General features: G+C 45.2%; 1 protein-coding gene and 1 long non-coding RNA gene across 6 annotated transcripts in view; one reads left to right on the top strand and one right to left on the bottom strand.

The window, feature by feature from the left end:
• Pdk1 (Phosphoinositide-dependent kinase 1) overlaps positions 1-18,487 on the top strand; it is a 407,060-nt gene that overhangs the window by 352,238 nt on the left and 36,335 nt on the right. The window lies entirely within an intron of this gene.
• LOC138189222 (uncharacterized) lies at positions 4,382-17,706 on the bottom strand. Its single transcript, XR_011175970.1, has 3 exons — positions 17,599-17,706; positions 5,781-6,131; positions 4,382-4,599 (listed from the first exon to the last, which is right to left on the bottom strand). It is a non-coding gene; the product is annotated as an uncharacterized LOC138189222 (long non-coding RNA).

Genomic DNA, 18,487 nt, shown 5'->3' with positions numbered 1-18,487 from the left:
GAAATTTATAAGCGCAAATTTTTCTGAAACTCTCGAAGGATCACTGAAATCGAATAATAGCGGCCGCAATTCGAAACTTCGTACGAATGAGTTGCACGTCGCGTGGAAACGCGAATGCTCGCTGCTGTTGCGACTTCTCAACTAGGTGACGATCAGTCAGGTTGCAACTGATCGGTTGACATCGCCAACCGTGAACGCTATTAATGCTCAAGGTGGAGGTAGATTAAAAATGCCGAGTAATGTTATGTATAATTGATCTATTTGCACTGTTTAGTATAACACGAGGAGTCTGACCTTCTGATGAAGACTGTTTTAAGTCTTCTTGAAGAAGCTTCGCCTGATCCTTATATATTAGGTTGTCCGAAAAGTTTCTTTCGTTTTATGAGGAAATAATAAACGTACAATGTCTTTTGTTTGATATTATTTTATCGAATTACGTGCGATCCATTTTATTTTGTTGAGATAAACACGTATTCACGTTTGTATGAAGGTGCACTGTTTAAAAAAAAAATACATTTGCAAAAGAAAGACATTTTCCAGACAACTTAATACTAGCTCTCTGTCTCCCAGGTTTCCCTTCTTGCAACTGGTTTTTATGGGATGGGAATCTATTCCTTCCAGTCTTGTAATTGAGTACCCTCGTGAGCGCATATCGTCCGATGTTGCTGACTGATACCAGATGTTTACTATAGAGCGGACACATCGAGCCCTTAGGGTGTTAATTAGCCTCTTGACGAGGTCCGCATCGTAAAGTTTAGGAAATTCGTATTTTCCCCAAAAAGATGTGTTGTACGAGTCATAAACAGACGGCCATTCCAAATCCCGAACAGCCACTATCTGCGGATTTTCAACCCTCCATTCTCCCGTTATTGTCCACGATCGCAAATGGACGCGTTAACCCGCGCTGAAAGAAGCTGGCAACGGGATAAAGAGGTGACAAAAAAGAAACAGGGTGAAAGGAAAGCCGGGGGTGAAAGGAAAGAAAAAGTTGCCGACGAAAAGGCGGGAAAAACGAAAAAGCTTCGCGTGAAATTGGAAGATAAAAGGGAGGAAGTAATTCTAATGCCTCGTTTTGGCGTGAATGTTGGAATCGTTGGTGTAGCGCGACCAGTTTTTCTACCAATCTAGCGCTATCAGAAATTTGAGAGTGATCTTGCCACTGTTAATACCATGCCTTTCTCCAGATCTCTTTCCTTCAAATAGAACTAGTTCTTCGTAATAAAATAACTTTGTCGAAGTTGCGAAAGAATTCTTGAAGGTTGTTCGATCGTTCGCGGAGAGACGCGATCGCGAAGAAGCGCGCCAACGAGAGTCGTAAATTCTCGTTACGATTTGATAATCGATTCTACGAATCAGTCGATCCCCTATTTCTGTTAAGATAATAGGTTGAACTGATGATAACGCTTGGTTAACAAATTAAAATATACACTTTCTTCCAACAACTTTGTAGACATAAATAGTTACGCGTCGTGCGTATAGACTTCTCAGAGATGTGCAAATAGTAAATTACAGCTGACGACTGATCAATGAACGAAAAACCAGTCAAGACATTGAGTGATCTAAGGCTGATAAACAAGTGAAGTTCGATGACGATGCTGTCGCAGAGGAAAACTATTGCTGGGGGTTGGTCGCCCTTCCACCGGTCACTTAAGGGTTAAGTAACCGCTGAGCATGGGAAACACCCATTTCTTACCTGATTGAACAATAACCATGAGGAACATCTGGACTTGAAGATATTCTACAACAATTAAGGGCTTCGACGGTAGAATAAAAATGCTTAGTTTTTTGACAGTTCCTTAGGATTATTGCGGCCCGACTAATTATATTCGCACAGCTAGTGGCCGTCTTAACAGAGGGATGGATTCTGGTTTATGTAAAGAGTTACCGGACGTAACAAAGGTTGACCCTAGTCTTTTATCGAGAGAAAAAAAAGAGAAGATGTCCCGAGAACGTATCGGACAATAGACAAAACCATGAATAGCGTCTCGAAGAGAGAAACACGAGACGAGATATTTTTTCCTTTGAATCAAGAAGGAGGTTCCAGGCTGTTCCATCGACATGCTGACGCGTCAATCCGCGTCTGCTCCGTGTGCAGCGAGCTTCTTGCCGCGTGTAGGCGAATTTCGTGGGATCGCGTGTGGCTGCGTGGGAGGGCGTAAACACGCATTGTATCTTCGTCCGATGAAACATGAAATAACCAACCCCCTCCGGATATGATGGGTGTATCGTGATTCCTCCTCTTCTTTGCTGGGACTAGTCTGCAGTCGGAAGACGCTTTCACGGAAGATCGCAATCTTTCGGTGTCCCCATAGGATCTATAGAATTTCTCAGACGAATCGAAGGACGAGGCAATTTATGTGTCGAGCGCAGGCATCGGAAGCGTACGTTATAGGGGTGTCGTATTGGCGAGATGGATTGATAATCTCGATCTTATTTCTATCCGCGGAATTCATACTTTCGAGCTTGTCTTTCGAAGTATGTGTCCGATCGATTATACGCGAGATACGAGTTGCCAATGGTCGTAAGATCTCTGCCTTTAGTTTCCCAAATTCCTGGAACCATCTGTTTCCTAATGTCGATACGCTGTTCCTTTCAAAATGCGCGACACGATGCTCAATTTCTGTACTCGTCCTCGACGCTGCAACTGGCAAGTACCGGGCAACCGACGGTGAAGCACGCGTTACAGAATTCCTGTGGACGCAGGTGCATCTTCTGGTTGGTGGCCACGAACGAGCGGGAAAGAAGCGGCAGAAGAAGAGGATAACGAAGACGAGACAGGAGTCGAGCTCACGGAGCGAAGACCGAGGTCGTTTCGTTGGTACGCGCTCATCGCGGCCAGTTCACCTGGCTAGCTTGCGATACAGATACATAGGCGTCGCGAGATCGAGGCTACATCGCGAGAAAGAGAAAAACAGAGCTGAGAAAACGAGAGGAGAAACGAGACGACCAGCCGAATAAACGAAGACGGAGGAAACGTGGATGCAGGATGCTAAAGAAGGCTAGCTCGAGCTAGCGACCTTCTAAGGCCGCGTCGAGCGAATGCTCGCCACTCTCTTCGGCTTTTTTCTCTCGTTCCCGTACTCGCTTCAATCTCGATCTCCTCTCCTCTCCTTTCCTCTCCTCTCCTCCGCGTCGCCTACTCTCTTCGGCTAGACATTTCTTACCTCGTTGACGATGAAAGGCATCGAGCCCATTGGCCGCAAACGATGGAAACACGGAAAGCTTCATCCCGCGGATCCTCTTTCCATCGGCTAGACTGTTCGAACAGCCAATTGCGATCAGTTTCTCTTCCTCTTGCCGACTGTCCTTTTTCTTCTCCTCCACGCTCCACCTCGTTCCTCCAACCTGGATATGCTTCTTTCTAGTATTTCGAGTCCGAGTACGCTACGTCGAGATGGCTTTTTCCGTCTTCCTCCCTTTCCCCCCTGCTTTTTTTCGTAGGACGGTACCACGACAAATCCGAAGTATCGGAGGATTTCGAGAACGCGAAACCGGAATTTTGAATAGAACTGAATAAGCTGAATCGGAGGATGAAGGAAGTGGCGAGCGAGACTGCTCATAGTAGATATAAATCAAATGTATATTCGACAAATGCGCGTGCATTCGTGATTCGGCTTCTTGACGATGATACGAACGTAAAACGAACCGGCATCTAGTATTTCGCGGATCGAGATTGGAACGGAGACGGTCTACGCGACGAAAAAGAGTGGTTTCTTAGAGCGGAATGAAAGCCTGTCGGTGAATGTGGAAAAAAGGGAAGAAATTTACCGCGTGGTTGGTGAAACGATCCTCGAGATCGGGTACGAGGGAAACAAGGCCAGCAAGCAACAATGCGTGAATCGGCATGCAAGAGCGAAAAAGGTGGAAAGTAAAAGTGAGCGAACGTAATGAAATGCGCGCGTAATTAGAATTAACGCGGTCTTATCGGCAAAGATTAGCGGCGGCTCGCCGCCAAGCATTCCAGGAACGAACGTTTAATAATATTCCGTTACGTTGGACGTACAAGGTGAACCAGTGTGAAAGGTGATTGCAACGCGGATGCATTTTTATCCGCTACCACCGCTTTCAAGAAACGTATCCACGTTTGCCGATAACGTGAGCGAAATTCCAGATTCGCCGTGTACCACGCGCCACGCGCTGCCTTTTATGCCTTCTGCGTTCCTCGATTATTCCTTGTCTATCGAGCGAAGGAGGTTACAAGAATATCGGACATTTTCCCTATATTTTACGGTTTCGATGAAAAAATTTAACATTTTCTTTCACGCGTTAAATCGAAATTTATGTGGAACGAGCAATCGAAGAGCGAGTAATATATGCAATTTTAAGTAAACGCTCGATGCTTGCTGATGATATACTTTTATTGTTATTTCACACACGAGAAACACACTTCTGCCACGTTCCACCGAATTTTCTCGTGGCACGGTGCGTCCCGACTTCCACGTGCATTCTCGGAATCGCTTCTCGCTCGCAACTGACACCCAACATCCGATCTTCTTCATTCGGAGCTCAAGCAGTCGTCATGCATACCGCATCCATAAGGTCGCTCACTCTGCCACACAGACTATGGCACGATCTGACCCACGCTTATCACATATCGCGCTTAAAGATATTGACATTAAATTAAAATTTTCCAGTGCATTTCAATAAAACTACCTAGCATGTTTGCGATGTACGATAATTAGAGATTAAATAAAGTATGTTACAAGCGTGAAAAACGTTTGAATTTAGGATCGGTATATTTTTATAATGGAAGGGACCACCCTGAAGGCGGCACTGATATTCGAGATAACGTACATGTGCACGAGTGCACATCTCAACGTAATAAAATCGGCGAGCAGTTATACAGGGTGGTTGGTAACTGGTGGTACAAGGGGAAAGGGGATGATTCTACGCGAAAAAAGAAGTCGAAAATATAGAATAAACATTTTTTTTTAATTTCTTTTTTTTTTTTTAATTTTTCCATCGAGACAACGATCTACAGTGTGATCCGTTATAACGTACCGCACGCGTACCGAGCGAAAATTCAAAGTCGATTTTCTCAAAAACAAAGCCTCAAACGAAAAATTTGTATTCTATATTTTCGACTTCTTTTTTCGCGTAGAATCACCCCCTTTCCGCTTGTACCACCAGTTACCAACCACCCTGTATAGTCGATCGTATGGTCGTTCTTGAAACGACAAATTAGTATTGAAACAACGATCGGTGTCCGCATTCTACGATCGATAATATTCGGAGATACAACTGTATCCAAATTTTCAATGAAATCCTCGAAACATTACAATTCTCCGATGATCTCCAACGATTTATGCCGCGTTTCATGTAAACTCCTCGCGCTTCTTTCTCGCGCCACTTTTCTCGGTGACCGTTCACTTAGAAACTTTATTACCATCATTATCGATCGGCGCGTGCACATCGCGCACACGACACGCCGCGAGAGCAAGGTTGAATTTAATTCCCGACGTGCCTATCTCGTGTCACCGATTCTTTCCATGGCAGATTCGCTTCGTCGATTTATCGGAAATAATTCCGACGATTTTATCGTCGGCGTTACGAGGTAATATATCAATCGCAGTCCTTTCCCTTCAATTTCGATCGACGACCTGCCGAAGATCGAAAGAAATGGTAAACGAAGAAGAAATATACCCGACGTAACCTTCATGGCCAGGGTTACTGAGATTCGCAACGAAAACAGCGACATGAACGCGCGCACGACGTACACCGTGCACGATTAACTACGGTGACGTGGCATTCTTATTGCTATCGTTATCGATCAATCTAACCGTTTTCAGTGCTTCCACCGATAGCCAATGCACAGATAACCCGGCGGTTGTTAAGGTTTCAGGCAAGTTTCTTCCATCGAAGGTTACTGGTCGGCCATGAAATTCATTAAATAGCGATAGCTTTGTTATTGCCGTGATCCATCAGAATCAATGTATCGATCGATAAATGCCGCACGCCACTGAAATAAGTCACCTTAGGACGGTATCTCGGCCCTCTCGATGACGTTACATTCTCAATTTTATCGTGACCCGAGCGATTCCACCCGATCATCGTATACTTGTGACCGTCAAATCCGTGTAACGTTTTGCTCTGCTCTATGCTCTATCGTGAAGGTACAGATCTTCCGACATCTGTAAACCCAAGAAGATTCGGTTTCCTACGAGAAACGCTCGAACTGTCAGTCGTGAAATTTACGACGAACTCTTGAATAGCGCGAAGGGAGAACGATCGAGAGAAGGAATACGATGGGAAAATTGGCATTAACGATATCATTAACGCGCCTTTATTTCAAGCCATCGGTGAGACGATGACGTATCATTCGCAGGAGCATAAATTTGACAACGACCAGGCGACGTTTTATATTTCTATTCTCATTGCCGGCGATTATTACTAGGGTAGTAGAGGTATACTGGTCTAGCGTCATCGATCGAATTATCGCTTGGAAAATATCGCGTTCCCCCTATCTGTCAGATAAAAGGTGATTCTATCCGCCGCGTCTCCTATCGTTGCGTAAGCGTGCACAATTATGACCGATGACGTCGTTGTTTTTCCATCATCATTCGGATGCTTGAAAATACTGTAGACGCGATCTAGACTAGAAACTACAAACGCGTTAACAGAATTTCGAATCACGATCGAGTTTCACCGTGTTTTATTCGCTTCGATCGAAGTTCGACTCGAACTGAAATTTCTCGGGAAACATCGTAACTGGTATGCGATCTTTACTTTGTGAAAGGTATTTTACAAGCGGAATTCCGAGCGAATCGTTCCATGATCACTGTGATTTTCCCATGGCAAATCGTGTCATCGAGTCCTCGGCGGAGTTTCGCGTGTTACCCGGTCGTTCGGCTCTGTTTGGAGTCCGTTTCGAGTACGTTTGCCATTTACGACGCATCGACGCGTTCAACGTGACGGTTATTGCCAATGATTGACGTACAAGTCGGCGGAAACTATTCATTATCGAATAATTGTCGACGATCGGCGGATTTTCTTCGAGAACGTCTGAACTTGAAACGTGCACGCGTGAGTTTCTCTCCACGGATTCAAAGTGCTTTCTCCTTGGTGAACGCCGAAAGGGTGTCCTACAGCCTGGTCTCTATCACGCCAGTTTGCCCGTTCCACGGAGAAATCGACCGTTACGTTTTCCGATCGCTCGAGGTTGCGCTAACAAATCGGTATCGTCGTCGATATCACATCCGATAACTGTTACATACTGTACAAATGAATTCGGTATCTAAGAATTGCGAAACGAATACAACGATACGAACTTTGCTATCTCCGCTTACATGTTGTAAACTTTGTAGTTTAACGGTTTAATAAGAAACGCGTAGTACGATTGAGCGCTTCTTCGGAGTTTCGAGTACAAGCTTTTACTGAAATTACAAGGAATTATCTCGCAGCTACAAAAATCAATCTTCCTCCTAAACCGTATATTAACGTATCAAAGGAAAATGTACGCCGTTCAAAAGATTCCGCTTGTTAATCGGCAATCACGTACGATCGAAGCGCGAAATCTTCAAAGGATAAAACTCTCTCTCTTTCTCTCTCTTTCTTTCTCTCCCAACATAGTAAACGCATACTTTTCGCCAATTGAGTCATTCATCGGTAATGATAGTAATAACGTTGGCGATCCGCGCTTGCGGGCTTCGACGGTTATTAAATAGAGACGATCTCGCGCAAAGCGAAACGCGACTCTTTCGCGAGATGATACCGGGCCAATTTAGCGGGCCGCTCCTCCCCTCCCTCGCGATATAATCGACGTTAGACACGATACGTAATGACGGGTCGAGAACGTGGCGTTTGAGCAAAGTTCCTGCTCGACGTTTGGCGAAAGTAGACGTTTCCTACGGAGAGAGCCAGCAGGAATCTTTTAAATGTCTACTTTACGTTCCTTCTAGAAGTACGGGATACTCGACTTGGTCGGACTTCGCGATGTAAACTCAACTATCGACGATAACTTAGGAAAATTCCACAAGCTCAAAGTCCAACGAACGCATATTCGCGAAGCAAACATTCTCCAGTGTGCTCGATCTTCATCGAAGATGGTCGGTCGGCGATCTTCAGCGCGCGAAGATTGTTGATGTTCGAAGTGAGCCACTCGAAGAACGAGGCGTCGAATTCATTTCTGCGAGGCAGATGGTCCGTCCTTGTTCGCTGGAGGAATGGCTCCTCGGCTAAGAGGATCCTCGCGTGTCCTGGCAGGCAACGGCCGCTCCTACCTAGCCGGCATTCTCCGGATACCAGGCGTTTTCTTCGCTTTTGCTTCCAGCGAAACCGTGGCTCTCGCGTGTGGGGGCACGTCGATGACGAAAGTGCACGCGAGATATGCACCGACGTAGTATCTTGTCGGACTCCCTTTCGAGCCAAGCGTTTCTCCTCCTCCCCTTCGCTATTTTTCCAAACCGCACTTCTCCACGCCAATCGTTCTTTTACCTTCGACGAAACGAACGCGTTACTCCCTTTACAATGTAAATCGTATTAAACTGAAACATCTGTGGCGGTTGAAAGTCCCTCGAACGAACAACGTGATTCTACGCGAACGCTGCTTGCTTCTCGATCTTAAAATCCTTTCCCAATTCACCGGAATGAGTAGCGAGTAGCTGGTAGGAAGCGGACAAAACCATGGAATCTATAGAAGCTAGAAAATTTTGATCCAAATTCAACCGCGATTCCGTTATTCCAGCGAAGGAAACCATCATCCCATCAGCATACTCGAATCGTCGTGATCTTCCTTCACGGACCTTACACGCGAGGATATTTCAATCCTCCCGTGTAAGTAGAACGTGTTCTATCTACGCAATAGGTGGAGCGAGCGGAGGAAACGGCGCGAATCCTATCCGCTCGATCGAATGTCCGCCACGCGCGCGGTATCGAGTGACTTTCAGACTGCCGCGATCCAGCGAAAACGGGCCGGGAATTCGAGGGCGAGCCTACGACGTGGAAGGCAAAACCTTTCTTGAACGCTTCGATCCGGAGGCCGCGTGACGCCTCGCGGACGAATGCCGATCCGCTCGAGGTGCCGATCGCGCGCTTACTTGGATACGCGTGAGATGAAGACGAGACTCAGCCTCCAGTGCGCCAGTTTAAATGCTTGGTTGAGTGTAACTTCATTTGCGAATCAGCCTTGGAATTTCTGCGCCTGCACGACCCCGTTGCGATCGAGGAATCGAATGAATATGGAATCGCGAACGAGTATTTTAATGGTATCTATCGGAACAGAAAGAAAGCATAACTTTCACATGCAAAAGTGCGAAAATTTATTGCCACGAGTGTTACTTGAGTATAAATGTACAACGCGGGTTTCAGTGCGTTTCTATCGATTTAGGCGCTTAAACTACCGAAAAGTGGAGACTACCTTAAACTACCTCTTTATTACTACAATCCCTTCAATTATTTATAACAATTGGTTCGTTTTGAATTGCTTAGAATGAAAGGCGAATGGAGCAGACGAAGCTTCTTCATAAATTTGAAAATGCGAAAAATGGTAACTTGCCCGAATATACCGAAACATCGATAGGCAAACAGCACAAGTAGGAATTATTTATAATCAAGGTAATTACAGATCGTAGTAAAATATGCGCGTAAAATGCGCATAACGAATGAGATGGCGGGCAGTAGCCGCGAGGCTCGCGGCATTACTCGCTTCGACACGGAGCACAAGGAGCAAGCTGCTACAAATCTCGTTCCACGGACGAGACATCTGGCCATTATTCGAGCTAGTTACCGTACTGGCCTCGATACATTATCGTCGAAATCGGCAAATTCTCAATAACCGACAGTCCACACCTCCAACGATATTAATAGTCGTCGTTATCGCTTTAACTCAAGGTAAGCTTATTTATAACAAAGTCGATTTGGATCGTTGGCAGGGAAGAAGGAAGTATCAAAATGCAAAGGTATATATTCCACGAACGACACGTAAGAGGAAAAGAAGCACGCAAGCGAACCAGAAAAATAATATCGGCCGTGTAACGAGCCATACCACCCTCCTGATGAAACATCGCTGCTTCAGCAGAGGATTGCTGCGCATGCAGCATACGTTCTATCGGAACCATCCCTTTTACAATACTATATACTTGGCGAAATCTCTTTATAATCCCTATATAATCTTTTACAACAGCTACGAAATATTTCTTGCTTTGTGGCACCTTCTATCTTTCCAATGATTTTCTGCCTTTTAATACTTAGATTATTATGAAAAATTTTACTGAAGCTTAGCTACGTAAGAGCTTAGTTGGGTGGTTCATTATGAGGTACAGTTTGTTCCTGTTTACTGTACAAACGTTACAGGGATTCTATTGTATAAGCAAATTTCGGAATTAAAACATAGGTAATTGACGAGGGTATTAAACCAGAAGAATATTCCATTGGTATTCCAAGGAACAACAGAGATCAATAATGGAACATTAGGTCAGGTCAATACAGCGCTATATGTAAATACGAGGCAAATGCCACAGGACCACGAAGTCTGTGTTTCAATCCGGGTTTCGATGCGCAATAAATCCGACGTCCCTGGCTATTCATCGTTTACCTGAACGGTGTTTACAAGCGGATAATCCGGCCGGTTGCTACTCGAAGGAGGAACGTCGTCCTCGATGAACAATCCGTGCTATTCGTGTCAATTAGCAGGCGACCAGGTGCACGCGTACCAGCGTGTTCGTGCGCGCGGTTTTTCACGCTCCAGCCCCGCACTAATTGCACGGTGCAAACGACGCTCGCCCTGACGTAACATCGTCGGTCAACGTTTTTCGAGGAATCGAGGTCGTCGCGATGGATCGCGACGCGTGGCTCGAGAAACGCAAATGCCGAGAGCGTGCTCACACGCGGCTCCGGTAACAAGATCCGCAGGCGTCGGTTTCTTCTTTTCTGCTGATCCTGCCACCGTGCCATGCAATATTTTAATTGCTGGAACGCGGAAGCGATACGCTTCTCGCCGGCTACACGCGCGTCCGCTCGCCTTCCTGGCCAGAGCCCTAATCGAACTCCAATTGGTCTAACCTTACTGGCCCCGCGCATCAAGTTGCCACTCGTGAAAATGCTTCACCAAACCAAACCATTTATTTCGTAGTTAGAAGCGTGTTCCAACAGACTAGCGCGAGTGGAATACGGCATACGCCTATCTTTTTCAAATAAACTCAAAATCATGTTAATAATGTACGTAGGGATAAACTTTTGCATCTTTTTCGATAGCTTTGTCTCCTTATCACTGTGAGTCTTTCGTTCGTGTCGAATTTCAAAAAAGTCCGCTCCTCCTCCTACGTTTTACTACTACTTTATTATATTTCTACTATATTTCTACCATTATAGTTCTACTAAGTAATAGAAACGCTTGATAGCTTGCCGATAGCAAGTAGGCGAATGAATGGATGCGAGTTTTGGCAGGTTGAGTGTTTCGCACTTCGCCAAAATCGACAAACTAAGTGAAGTGTACGACCGAGTAAAAAAACGTCTACTGTAGCGAATGCATTGGAAAAACACCTTAGGTTGTTTTTGCATTATGCTCTTGACCGAGGCTAAATCGTTGGGAAACGATACCGCGTACCAAACAACGACCGAGCGTAATTAACATCGAAGTTAATGGAAAAATGAACGAGTGGAAGAAGTCTAATGGCTCTTTCATCCGAAATCGATGCAAATAATTACCGGGCCTACATCTGTTCTGCCGTGGTGCTCGCACGGAATGCCCGCGGGCCTTTTGCGGCATTCCCTGACAGTTATTCGAGGCCAACGATCGAGCAGCCAAGGAACGGGTCCGTGGACGTCGCGTTTCCACCAGGAGTTTCCCCTTGCCCTCCTCCGGCCCGATTTCCACGAGCGTATTTGATTCCACCTCGATGGTATACCCTTTACTCTCTTTTCACACGATAACATGTTCCAGAATCTATAAATATAATTGATAAATGTCGATACAAAACACGCGACCGCGTGTCTCTTCAATTTCTTACGAAGCTTTCTCGCTGAACTTTCAAAGTACCTATACGCTTAATTATTCCCGACAAAAGTAATTCGTACGTAAATGGCAAGCAAAAACAAGGGAAACTTTCTCTTAATCTGCACGACTTTGGTTGTAGATTGTTCAAAACCGTTCGAAAATTTGTCGGCTTTCACGGCTCCTTTCTCGAGCATTCGTCGCTGGAAAACCAGTTTCCTTGCAACGAGCATTCACGCGTCGCATCGCGTCGTCGGAAATACGCCGGTATTAAAATGCAGAACCGCCGCGTATTCCTGCTGCCGGCATCGGTAATAGTCGATAAAAGTCCTATATATCTTCGTAATACACGGCGTATCGAGAGCCGGCTGTATAACCCGACCGCGACCGCAACGCAAAATAGGAACAGCTCGAGGAAAACGCAACGAATGGTATTGCCCAGCAAATCTTCGATTCCACCTTGAATACTCCAACCATGGCCGCTATTTGCGCAACTGCGATAAAGAAAAAGACGATTTTCGAACTGCTTGATCGATATCGTATTACGTTCCCCTGAAATTCTTCGCGGAACACGGCTTGCGATCTGACGGAGTGCGATTTGCTTTTCTTTTCTTTGGTAATCATTTCCTGAGTATTCATTTTTGAAATTTTTGCTCTAAATTCCCTGGATTCTGCGCTATCACCGTTTCACCGGATATCCTTACTTGGCAAACTGCGAAACTTCGAAAAAATATAGAAAGTTCATCTTCTCGTTTCTTTGAGTGTACATTTCATTTGATTTTTTATTATTATCGTTAATTATCTAACGGGTATTTGCTCCATAATACAATGGAGAAAAATAGATATAGAAATTACAAAAGTTCCGAAAGTCGTTTCACGAGTAAGACGCAAAGTGAGGCGGAAATACGTAATTGTATGCAAAGATATATTACGTTATAACTAATTAGGCGTTGTATATTATACAATAATCTGGCCTGAACTATTTTTACGAGATGGTAGAAATTTTTTATGGTATATAATCAAAAAGAGAAACTGAAAAGTTTGAAAATTCTGGATAATAAAATTGACCTACGGTCGACTAAATCCAAATTATCAGGTCATAAAATATCATTTAGGTAAAAGTGTAGTTTCATCGTGTAACCAGTTATGTTTCTGTGCGAATGGAATAAAAACATAGAAATAGGCAACTCAATCATTGTTCGCTAAAATATTCTGGTCAGCTATGTTCAATGAAACTTGTTTACCTTACGTGTTTACTGTATTCGTCTAAGTACGTCGATATTCAGCAGAGCTCAGACAAAAGTGTAATCAAGCAGAAATCTAAAACTGCTAATAATCCATTCAGCGACCAGAAATTCCGAAACTCGAACCATCCATACGAGTAACAATCTGTGAAAACCATAAATCAGGGAAACCTATAAACTGGTACCAGGAAAAAGGAAATCTTTTCAACTTGAAGTCGATTATTACGTGGAAAGCCATCTGATTGACAAAGGTTAGCCAAAGGTTAGAACAAGCCGACAGTACGATGATACAATCAGCCCTGTGTAAAATTAGAATGTTGTACGACGAGCTAGGTAAAAGCAGCGACGTCACGCGCCCTAACTGTACAACGACCGCTGTGTGACCGAGAGTCGGGCTTGCAAAGTAACCGAGCAAAACAGAATACCTCGTAAAAAACGGTTAGGCGGTAGGGGACGTAAAATGGTAGCATTTCATACTGTCCAGTGTAACGTCGGGTTTAACGTACTTCGGTCTCGTCATAGAATAGGAAAAAGCAGCAAAAGCTGACGAGCTCGTGCGAGAGTGACGTTCGTCCGCGTGTTAGATTTCAGTAAGAGCGTCTCGCCAGCGTCCAGACTGATTTATCTACGTATGAGAAACCACCGTGGTTGTTGGTGTTACTTATCTGGAACGAGCCTGCGACAGAAACGCTCTCCTGTACCGGATGCGGCTTGCAGAGGCAACATGGTTCGCGACTGTAGCCCTGTACCAGTTTCCCGAACACCATCGATGCGAATCCGCGAACGTTCGTGGCGAGAAAACATGTCCTTCTTCTATGGAAGTGATTTCTCGCTAGCGATAGGTGTTCGCTTGTTAGAGTTAGACTATGGTTACAGTGGATACGTGTACTGATCAATAAAACATCTGAAAACTAAGATACATACTCATAAAGGTCTATATACATATCTGTTTGCATTGACACATTCAATTCACATTCAGAACACGCATCCACTGTGTTGATAGAGCCTTGAAGCAGAGAAGAAATCCGCGAACAGAAGGGAAACTAGATCGGCTGCTGAAGGAACGAAAGATTCGGTAGACCATATGATCGATGTAGTAGTAATTGGTACACCGTTGCCGGTATTATGTCGGCACGAGGCTGCCGACGCAATTAACGAGTTGACGACATGTGACCATAAGAAGAATAGATATCCTAGAGGCTGTAGCAAGACATCAGGAGATGACGTTATACAATCAAGGATACGACAGTTGGCCGTTTTGAAACGAGCTAGTTAGCTGAACGCTCGAATAGCTGTACGACAAGCTGCGAGCAACGCACCGATGTCGAACTTCCTTGTCTATCTCTGATAATTTCTTGCCGACGCTATGTAACCACCCTCGTCCAAATACTAATCATACGCAACGCGATTCCATTTCGACGATATCCGTAAAAGTCCGAGTCGAAAGTTCTTGCGCGGAAAATCGATGAACTGATAAAGCGGATGTGTTTTGCTGAGGTCGACGCTGTACCTGAGAGCCAGACTTACACCGAGTCCCTTTTTGTTACCTCTCAGCAGAACGAAAGGACAGTGATGGTCGTGCACTTTTTGTATAGATAATACAGGTATATGGAAAAGGAAAAGGGAAGAACAAGGCTAAAAGGAATAAAGAGAATAGCGAAACGGAGAAAGGAAGAGGGACGGAAGGCAGCCGAAAAAGCTCTCTTGGAAAAATTGAAATCCTTCGGTTTGCAAACGATCCCTGAAGCACCAGGGTGTCATATCGCGTACAATTGTGTGGACATTGACGCGCATGGGGTCCGCTAACTTCGGATTCCGTAGAAAAACGGTCAGACGTGTTTATAACGCGCGCATGCAATCGCTCACGAGCGTGAAGCTCCGTGGGTTTTGTCGCGTTATGAAACACGGCGATCTTCTTGCAACACCGATAAATTATCGTAAATGAGCATAACGCGGGCACCTGTCGCGCCTTAGCCCGGACAAATGTACCATTACGCGACTAGTTTTTCGTCATGGACGAATTCCACGAGTTTAGGAAATTCTGGACGTAACATACTACGGAAAACGTATACGATCTCTCCCAACGCGACTTTCTATATATCTCAGTCTTTAGGTACTCCGTTTTCCGGTTACGGATCGCGAGCAGCAGATAAACGGTGTTTGCTTTTTCCAGCGACAAGTTGTGTATGTAATTCATCGACGGTAGAAACCTTCTGCTCGAGTCGATACATTTTAAGAACCGTAAAACGTTGGGAATATCTGCACGAGGTATACACGCTGAAAGCTCCGCTCTCAAAAACGCCTTAGCTATAGGTTTCGCATTTAACTCGGAAGTCTGAAAAAAAAAAAAAAAAAAACTAAGACTTCTGGGTTATAGGATGCGAGCGACGCTATCCGAAGAACTGATTTATGTGACAACAGCGTATACTGTGGCCGTGTCTCATCTAACGCGAACGTATGCACGGCTATTCCTGTCTCTATATTTGCGTCACTAATTATACGTGGCCGAGCTTGCACTTCGTGTTTCGTAGATTCGCATCCTCACGGATATCGTAAAATCGAAGCGCAATTAGACGTAATAGATAGTGGCTAGAGGAGAAACGGCATTTCTTAGCCGGCGTTTTCTCGTCAAGCGATCTCCTCGTTGAGTTCTAGCGTTCACTTGCATAAAACATCAGACATAAGGAAAACCGCGTAGTATACTCGAGTATTTATCAAGATACGTTCGAGTAATCGAGTGCTTAATCATCCTCAGCGGTGTCGATTTCGTTGACTAACCCCTGGCCGAAACAATAACAACGTCGTATCGTAAAAAACAGTGACAGAGTGGTAACTGCAACGATAACGGTATGATCGAATTTTTTCGATAGCGTAATGGTCCAAAGCTAGACCGGAGGTTGGGTTTACGCAGCGTGTTGATTAACTCTGAATCCAAGTAATTGCGCGACACAGGAATGCCATAAAACGACACCGTCCATAATTGAAAGGCTAAATCGAACGATCGTTACGATCCACGCGGTGAGTAAAAAATACCATAAACGTATCCACAATCACGCGTAACAAATAGGAAAAAATATTTTAACTGAATAACGGAGAACAACGAACGTGTATGCGGTTCGTGGTTACCAAGAGTTATCGGTTCTCGTAAAAAATCCATGTCAACGTCCATGATGCATCGAGTATCGGTATTGTGATACTGGAAAATAGTATTAGATCTATTTTAGGAAACATGAGACTGCATGAACTATAATAAATTCGTTGAACTGATCTAACGATCTAACTAATCACGCGGAACCAATACGCTGTCTAAACAATCGCAAAAATATCACTTCGACGCTAGAAACTTTCCCTGCGATAAAACAGATCCGATTTGACGGGAGAAAAACCCTGGCGAAGTTATCCACTTTCCGGCTCAACGACAAGTCGGTGGATTTAATTTAACCACTTAGCTGCCAGTTGCGCCGCAGGTAGAGTCGATCCCCCGCCGGAATTCCTGTCGAAGACAACGGCTTCGACAGCGGGCCAGAACGAACGCTGGAATGCGGGAAATTCGCGGCCCAGAGGCGACCACTGGTAAGTCGTTTCTCCATCGATGCTTAGAAACGAGGGGAAACGTCGCCGCACGGGTTTCCCGCGGCAATATCGTGCGTGTTTATGGAATCGCGATGTCGAGGATGCAACGTGGCTGGCAGCCCCATCGATGCTCTGTGGTTATCGAAATTGTGAATGAAAATTCCTTCGAAGGTATTTCCAGCGAAGCGTTCAGATCGAACGTATATATATTATCGGAGGTGTCTTGAAACGTTCCGGTATGGTGCGCGTACATAGGTACGTACCATATCTTCTACATTTTCACTAATGAAAATTTTTCACTACCCTTGTCGCTTCCCTCGTAAAGAAACTCGCTTTCGTGCTCGTAGCTATCCAATTTTCCTACCGAGCATACTGTCATAACTAGATTCAAACCGATGTCTATCTCTCCTTTCGTATAACTTGCCCTTAGTTGAGCCAACGAGAATCTAGTTCAGAGATTTAATCGTACGAGTTAAAACCTGGCCCCCAAAAGATTAACGAGCGTGCTCCAAATAACGCGCGTGTACATCTTCAAAGTCCAGATCAGGCCTCGTCAGAACCATCTTCAACGAGCCTTCGTATCCGAGATACCACACCGATAATACGAATGGAAGGACGAGGCTCCGCGCGTCCTCGTTTCAAGACGAGGCAAGACGATACGTAACCGCGCGAAAGAGAGTGGCGGATCGATGGATGGGTCGAGGCGAGACACGCGCTAATCGCGAATACCGTTCGGTTTCGAGAGCGACCGGAGTCACAGGATCGGCTAACAATGAGGACGGTACGTTGACGGCCGATAATTAACTGAGAAACCGGGCGAAAGTCGGGAAAGCGCGTAACGATTCATCTTACGTGTTCAACAGGTATCCAGATAAATTCCAGCGAGGAGAACCCTCGAGGTATGTTTACTCCGGCAGGCTAGCAGGAAATGTTCGGATGCCTGCTGCGTCGTTGCGTTCTCTGGAGCCGCTTGTACCAGCGTTACGTATCGCGATTGTTATGCTGCTTATTCCAGCGCCACTGATGTTCCCTTCAAAGAAATTCCCGGATAATAAGGATTATCTCCGAAGATTGTACGTCACTCCGCCGAGCGTACGATGTATTAATTATCGTTCGACCAGGCGCCTGCTCGAGCTCCTTTCTGCAGTTGCTGGATTCGTAGAAATACCTGTCAAAATTGATTATGCCTTCTCGGAGGTTCGCCCAAGTTTTTCAACTTTGACGTCAGAATGCACAATTGGCGTTTAATTAAAAAAAAAAAAAAAACAAACGACCTATTTTTCGTTAAAATCTAAACGTAGAGCTACTTGTGCATCTTAGTTTAAAGTCCATTAATCTATTGGAAACTTGGTTTCTCAACGAAGATAACAGAATCACGCGACTGCGTGACTTTTTCCAGCTCGTGCGCTCACCTGGCAGGCGCGACGAGATCTGTTACGTCAGGGCACGACGTTCAGGCCGCAGGTCGTGAACCCCGCGAGAGATGACGGAAATAACCGACCTAACTCTCTTAGCACCGCGAAACTAACTCGAGAGATGTACCCGTGATACTATCTTTACTCTTTTTCCCCCACTGGTTGACGAGTCGACGAACACTGTTAAGTCCCATTCACACGAACCAACGGGTAAGGAAAAAATCACTGTCGCGGCTGCGAATTGCTCCAACTTGCCTGGCCGCTCGAGGAAAACCGTTCTCAGCTGGAGTCTCCGATTAAAACAGGATTTACTCGTTCATTTTGCG

This window comes from Bombus flavifrons, chromosome 1 (genome assembly GCF_040668555.2).
Source record: "Bombus flavifrons isolate JBK064 chromosome 1, iyBomFlav1_principal, whole genome shotgun sequence".
Classification (NCBI taxonomy): Eukaryota; Metazoa; Arthropoda; class Insecta; order Hymenoptera; family Apidae; genus Bombus; species Bombus flavifrons.
Note: the sequence above shows the minus strand (reverse complement) of the source record. Positions and strands in the feature narration are given on the sequence as shown.